The 8,154-nt window shown below is 35.9% G+C and overlaps 1 pseudogene; it reads left to right on the forward strand.

The window, feature by feature from the left end:
* The window catches only part of LOC145720378 (nucleoporin p58/p45-like), a 55,307-nt pseudogene extending 52,594 nt beyond the window's left edge, over positions 1–2,713 (forward strand).
* The last annotated feature ends 5,441 nt before the right edge of the window (positions 2,714–8,154 follow it).

Consider the following 8,154-nt stretch of genomic DNA (forward strand, 5'->3'; position numbering starts at 1 on the left):
CTCTCTCTCTCTCTGTCTCTCATGAATAAATACATAAAAATCTTTAAAAAAAATACATACTTATGACAAATGAAAAGAGTCACATGATCTCCCACCCTTCCCTTCTTCCCACATGTCCTTCTCCCTAGAGGTCACTACCCCCTCCATTGAATGGGAGCACTGACAAAAAATTCTATTATGTGCATAGGATCAGCTTCATATCAAAATAAATCACAAGAAGCAAGCAAGTAGATTTCCCTTCATCACTTCACATCATAACTCCCATGTCAATATAAGAAAGTCTTCTCCAAACCCACAGGATATGTGCCTTGGTTTTCCTCAGGTACACTGGTGGGAGTTTTTTGGTTGTTGCTTTTTTAATAATAGGGCTTAGCTTGACGTTAGCTTAGGAGCAATATCTTGCTGCCAGTGGCTTTGCAATGGCAGGTCTGGGGGAGAGGAGTTGGGTAGTGACTGACCTCTCCATTGGTCTTAGAATTCCTGAGGAAATTCCTGGAGTCTACTCTCTTTCCAGACTATGGCACATTCTAAGCTTACAGAGTGTCTACCTGAGAAAGTGTGAGTCCCATCTCTACCTGGGTTTTCCTGTATGGGAGGATCCCTTTTCTGATTTATATGAACTTTAATTGTGGTTCTTTTCAGAGGATCAAGAAGGATGCCATTGTTCTAAATACCATTACTTATTGATCAAAATGGATTAAATTAAACAAATAAGGTATGATTTAGTTTTGTACGTTACATTAAAAAAGCATACACTAGATTATATACAGAAAAAGGCATATTTTCTCACTAAAGAATTACAAAGTAGAAAGAAAAATGAAAATCAGAAAACCTTTATTGAAATTTTTAATGCGTGGAGAAAAGGTATATTTACAAATGTATTTCAATTACCTTATTTTTTATTTTCAAAAACAAGGGTTGTTCTGAAAAAAAGGATAAATATAGAAAATGAAACTGGGTTAAATATGCAATATAATTTGGGTTCCATGCTCTGGAAAGAAGTTACATCTTAGGAACAACAAAGTTGTTAGGTTACATGTTAAGTTTATAGGGAATTCAGCAAGAAAGATATTCTTTCTACACATCATCACCTATTGATCAAAATAGTGTAATCTTATATTACCAGCCTTTATATTTCCAGAATAATCTCAATAAGTGTAGCTATTTCTACCTTTTATAGAAGAGTTTTCACATCTACAAAATATATAAATATTATGTTGTGACTTGGTTATTCTGATATATTCAGTTAAATCAGATGAGACATGTCAGCAGAACTGTCAAAAGTCATTTCCTTCCTTAGAAGTTTACAATAATGGTGCATATGAATATGTTCTGACAGTTGAAAGAAATTTCATGACTAGCAGAAACCACTGCCTGGAGAATTATCTTCTGTTGTCAAGTTCATGTTCTTTGTACTAAAAATGTACTGTGATTACTGATTTGAGAGGAAGCCAACTATAAATAAAGAAAATCAAAACACCAGAATCAATTTTAGAAATATATCTTAGTATTTGAATTTATAACCTCATATATATTTTATCACTTCTATTTAATAAAAAATCAGAATTATATGACAATTGAGTCTTTTTATATATGATTATTATTACCTGATAGGCCCGGTGACTAAAATAAAACAATATAGGGGTACCTGGGTGGCTCAGTCATTAAGCGTCTGCCTTCAGCTCAGGTCACAGGGTCCTGGAATCGAGTCCCGCATCAGGCTCCCTGCTCAGCAGGAAGCCTGCTTCTCCCTCTCCCACTCCCCCTGCTTGTATCCCCTCTCTTGTCTCGCTCTGTCAAATAAATAAATAAAATCTTAAAAAATAATAATAAAATAAAATAAAACAATATAAACGCCCCTAAAAACGTACACACACACTCACACATACGCAATGGCTTCAGTGACATTTGAGGGAATGAAAGGATATCCAGGGTGTCAATTTAGTATTATCCATTTGTAACCACTAATTACATAGAATTGTTATTATATGCGACCATATAATGTGTACATGTGTGAACAGATACATATACATATATATGTATTTTCTTTCTAAATCTCTATTTAATTTGGTCTCTGACCTCTCTTAATACTTGTTCCCAGAAGAGCATTATGATGTGAGGGAAGAAGATTGGGCTGGGATTTGGGAGATGCAATTCTAGTCTTTCCTTTATTACTCAAAACCTCAGAAATGTCTAGATGAACTCTAAAGTTCCTATCATTTCTCACATTGTATAACTTCATATGCAATTCCAATAAAAGACAAATATCCCCTCTGAATTTTTCTAAATTCTAAAATAACTGTTATATAAAACTACTAATTGTTTTCTCACTTTTAATCTATATTCTATTAAACTTATAGATTCTTTCCAGGATTATTTTTGTCCAAAAAGCAGATGCAACAACTATTATTTTTCCTGACAAAAATATGCAGAATGATAGTATCATAAATATATATGCTATTTAAAAAATAGATATATATAGCCATAAAGTTACAGGTTTTATATCATGTCATTTTTGTATTCTTTTTGTTTCTTTATTTTAGTCTTTATTTCCTTTTTGATACTCTCCTTTCCCATATAGATTGAGTGTTTACTTATTTTTGATTTACAGTTTTCTTCCAATGGCAGATTTAACAAGTGCCTCCACTCAGAGAGTTTGCGTGAGAATTCTGTTGGTGCTGAGAAAATTCACTTCAACTCCACTCAGGAATAGGAGGACTAATGCCAGTGTAGTTTGGAGCATCATTGGGTCTATCTGCTAGTCAGATTATGGTCAAAACTCTATTTATCTTATGTTCTTATCCGTATCATAGGAGCATTTCAAGTCCTGACAAGTCAAGGTTCACACAGAGCCATTTCCAATAATCCTCAAAGGAGCAGATCTTTAACTTTCCACCCAGTGAAGTTTAGTCAACGGACTGTTTACTGAAATGCACTTCAAGAGTGTGCATGAATAACACTGAAATTATTGATACAAAATATGGAGGGAATTTTTTTTTTTAAGTTGAAGCATTTATTTTGTGTTTGCAATATTTTGAGTTCTTAGTTTTTAGTTTTGCAGATTGTTGAGGGCCCTCTAGACTTGGAGCACACATCAGTAAGTATTATTATTCTATAAACAGTTCCTCGCTGGTACTAATGAGGAGCTCAGGGAGGTTTATAAAATTTATTAAGCCACTAGGTTACCATTTAGAATATATTAAACAGTATTAATAAAATAAAAAATAGGATGGGTGAGAAAGACCATAAAAATATAATAAGGTAAGATGCCCAAGGGGGACAAAACAATGCTTTAAGCCCTCATAACAAGATTGCAAAACACAATTAAAGAAAATTAGTATTTTGTCTGTGATGATAAAAATTGCAGCATAATTGAATTTAAAATTCAATTCAAAATAGTTTTAAGATAATTCTATGATAGTCTCTGATGTACTGCAACAATAATGCACTAAATGGCATCATTATATCTTGGAAGAATTAGTGATATTATTCAGATTCTAATAAATTCGACAAGGGGTGACTGACTATTTCTGCACATACTAAAGCGTGACTTTTTGCTTCACTTTAAAATGCCGCCATTTGGGAAATTATCTGAATAACTCAGGTCTATAACTTCTTTGACTGAAATATCAAATAATTGAGAACAGTATACTGGCTGGAATAATCTAAAATTTTGCTTTGCATCTACTTTTTTTCCTTTCTACCAGAGATAAACAGGCTACACCACAAGAGGGAATGCTGTCTTGTGATTAGTACAGAATTCTTGACTCATAACAATATACTGAACTAATAACAACAATAACAAAAATGTGTAAAACATATATAAGGGGTTTCTAGTAAATGTGAATCAAAAAAAAAAAAAAAACTTACCAACGTTGGGAATGAAAGTTATGCATAAATTGCTTAGTTTATGGGTCATTTTATTAGTAGTAAATTGGGGGAAATTAGAATAATGTTTTCTACCCAAACCTTGAATTGAACCATGAAAAATGTGAAGAAAACAGGGTATAAATATCTTAAAACTTGTGGAATTTACAAACTCATTATCAAATGAAGAGGGATCTGCGTAATGGGAGAAATTTGGGGCAAAACTGATATGCTGTCAAATTTTGGATTATCTACAAATACATGAAAGTTGTAGGAGAGAGGCTAACCAGGAAGTTAAGGGAAAGCCAGAATAGTGCATGTCAGCAGAGTTAAAATACATAATCTGCTTGCAGAGTTGAAACCAGTGACGTCCTCTGTATCCTTAAAGTCAAACTCAAGTCACATGTTTTCCAAGCCTTTAGCATATATTGCCTGTCAAAAATAATCTTTCCTTCCTTTGTTCTGCCTTTGTGATTTGTCTGTAATCCTATTTTAATTCTTATTGTAGCCTGTATTGCATTGGCCTCTTTATACATGTTTTTGTTTTCCCAACCATACTGCAAGCTGCCAGAAGGTAGGATCATTTTTACTCTTCACAATAACGGTTGAACAGGATTAACTAACTTGATGAAAATGTAAGTGTGATCTAGCTTGGACAACTGTCACTCCATTTCCTTCCAGAGTTGATTAAGCTGATCTGGCAGCCTAGGCTGGAATCCCGTGGCTTCCACATAGCTCTTTGTTGTTATGCTTAGATGAATAGGCAAACTTTTCAGAGCAAGGAAGTATATACTTAGATAAAGTTTATTCCATTTGAGTGCTGATGGTGTCCTAACCTGTAGTTAATTTGAATGTGAGATATGTAGGGATATATCTTGTACTGTTCCAAGAACGAACATGACTCGAAGACGTGGCACCATCAAAAGCCATGTAGTAACAGGCTTCATTTTTTGTGCATGTGTGTATGCACATAGATGCATTTTGTGTCAGATATTTAAATATGTGCAAACGGCATCTAATCTCGGCACATGCACGTAGCTTAATCAATTTTACATATATGATGCTCTATTATGATGCACCATCTAGATAAGTAATTGAGAAAGTATGATGAATTCAGAATATGAAATTAAGATCCAGTGCCAATTAGTTGAAGCAATTTGGATTGAACAATGACTGCTGTGAACCAAATCATAAGGGGTTTTTGGAATCCTGAATACAAGAGCAATATCCTAGGCCTGTTTCAGATGAAATGATATTTTCAAAATGTCTACTATATTCGGCATCTGATGAGTTGGTCATCTGTATTTAAGTTGTTTTAAGAGCCATTTTCAAATCATACACTCAAAGTTGAGGGTAAAAATGAACAGGCATAATTCTTCAGTTTTCTTGGCTTTATAGATCTCCTCAATTTTCTAGCTGCTAATGGACCAGAATCAGTTCAAATGCCTGAGAATGAATATCTGATTGGCCAAGCTAATCATCACAATCCTTGTTTGGGTAGAACTTTAAATATCAGACAGCTTATAGATCCCTGGCCATCTTCTGTGTTATCTGTCATTGGGTTAGGTGCCCACAGTGGACCTACCATGTTTGGTTTTTGGGGTGAATTACAAAACCCTGGACAGGGCCACTCTGTGGCTTTACTCTGCCCCCGGTAGGGAAGGAGAAGTTTCTTACAGAGGAATGACGATATGGCAGAAACCAAGACTGATCTGTCCAGTAAATATATTTTCTTATGCACATATTTAAATGTGGCCAAGCTACGCACATGCCAAACTGGAAAATCATCTTTGAATCTGTAAAACATATGAAAATCTGAAAGCTAAGTACCCAGTGGAATTTAAGGAGAAAATATGTCCCCATTAAAAAAACTATTTTTCTTAATTGGCAATATTTCCTAGTTCATTTCTTTTTATCCTTTCCAACAAAGCATAAGTAAAACATTGACACCTGGAATGTTTGGCAAATGCATTAGTCATGGCACACAGAGAGATGAATAGTTGGCAGACACATGCTGAAGTCTGGCGTCTCACCAAACCAAAAGATGACTCGATGCCTGAGATATGACTCCTTTCCTTTTTACCTAAATTGGGCTTTGTATTTAATGGCATTTAAATAAGAACACCGAGGTTATGATTTTAGGAAGCTGCAGAGGTGTAGAATGCAGCATAAACAGATGTGTGACACTGTGAGAAAGACTGTCTTCCGTGGAAAAGGGATCCCCCGTTTCAGTGGGTCATCTGACGAGCCACGACTACGGACCATGAAGAGAAATTAAGCAAGCGGCAGGATGCCATCCTCCTCCTAAATCAGCCAGGAATTAGCACAGGAAGAGGATACCCATCCTAGACAGAGCAAGGGAAGTAAGTGTACACAAGCACACTAAAGGTCCGGGAGGATCGGAAACTGTGATAACCACCGGGTTATGGAGTTAAAGGCCACGGCACCCTATCTGCAATTCCCATGACCACAACTGGCCCTCACATCATGACGCTGGGGACGGTAGCCCCATGGCCCACCGCCTCAGAGCCCCGGCTCTCCCCGACCTGGCTGCCACAGATGGCCTTTGTCTCACTTCCATCTGCCAAACTTTACACGTGAGCATAATGTGTATCCAGAACTTTATTTCCGAGGGCATCTGGGCGATGTGCTTGCTAGAAGAGGCACAGGGTAGGCATGAGAAAACGCAGTTTCTCACAGACAGTGCAATCTCTTCCTCGAATACTTTCATCTCCCATTTACATCTTTCTCCCACATCTTATTTTTTTTCCTTCCACTGTCTGTCCTTTTCTATCAATTATACACACACACACACACACACACAAACCTGCAAAACTAAAATCCTTGATTTTGAAAAATAGCATATCATTTGGCAGGTAATAAGAGACGTGAATTTATTTTATATCTTTTTCTGTGTCTATTATTATGGTAGCTGAGACCTAAAGTACTCTGTTGAATAAAATTGAAAGTATGGGACACATATATTTCCGACCTTAAAGATAATACTTTGAATGTTCCATCATTGTTTGCTTTAGGTTTTCAGTAATTTCATTGTTTGCTTTAGGTTTATAAGTTCAAGATGTTCTCCTTTCATTTGTAGTTTTATATCAACTTTCTGTGATGAATGGGTGTTGAACTTTATCCATGCTATTACTGCATCCGTGGAAATAAGCATCTGATTTTTTTTCCTCCTTTAATATGCTGGTATGGAAAGTTATATTGGTAATCAAAGTACTTGATTAAAGAAGTTGGTTAAGAGAACTTAGCATTTTTGGTGTCAGGGTTTTACCAACTTGTTTAACAAATTTGAGAAGTATGCCATTTCTCTCTGTTTTCTTTCTACCTCAATATTTTGACAGACTCTTGAAAAATATTCTTAATATTTTGACAGGCTCAGACAGGCTGTTTCTGTTTTGCTTTTGTTTTCCTCCCATGGAAGAATTTTAAATCAATGATTAAGCCAATCCTTTGATAGCTGTATAACTAGTCAGGAGGTCAATTCTTCTTATTTCCATTTTTTAAAGAATGAATGTCTTATCGAACCATGAGAAACGATGGACTCTGAAAAACAAACTGAGGGTTCTAGAGGGGAGGGGGGTGGGAGGATGGGTTGGCCTGGTGGTGGGTATTGAGGAGGGCACGTTCTGCATGGAGCACTGGGTGTTGTGCACGAACAATGAATCATGGAACACTTTATCTAGAACTAATGATGTAATGTATGGGAATTAACATAAGAATAAAAAAAATTTAAAAAAAAAGAATGAATGTCTTATAAGTTTTCAAATTTAATGTTATAAATTTATTCGTGTATTTTTTCATTATCTTTTTAAACTCTTTTATATTAAACTAGAGGCATTTTTATTTTATTAGTTTTCTTACCTTCGTTTTCCACTTAGTAGACGCTGAGGTAAAATGTTTATTCAGGTAGTTTATCTTGGAGATCAGCCCAAACAGTAGGAATGAAGAATCAGGGAGACTGATACAGGGATGGCAGGAATGTCAACATAATTATAAATTATCCAAATCACCACCATGGGTTATAGGAGTACAATTCTGCTAAAATGTCCTGGGAGCTATACAGAGAGCCTGTGAAAAGTAACTGCCCGGAGGTTAGAAGGTAGGGACACACATCTATGGTCTTCTGTGTCTTGAACCAAGGATTGCCTGCAATATTAACTCCCCCACATTTCTCAGCTGCATGTAAACACATTCCAAATAAGTTTCCACCAATGGCCACAACAGTGCGGGGGGGACTCAGGCAGAAAATGGGGCTATGTAGCGCGTTCT

The sequence above is a fragment of the Leptonychotes weddellii genome, chromosome 2 (assembly GCF_054177405.1).
Source record: "Leptonychotes weddellii isolate Sample4059 chromosome 2, ASM5417740v2, whole genome shotgun sequence".
Lineage (NCBI taxonomy): Eukaryota > Metazoa > Chordata > Mammalia > Carnivora > Phocidae > Leptonychotes > Leptonychotes weddellii.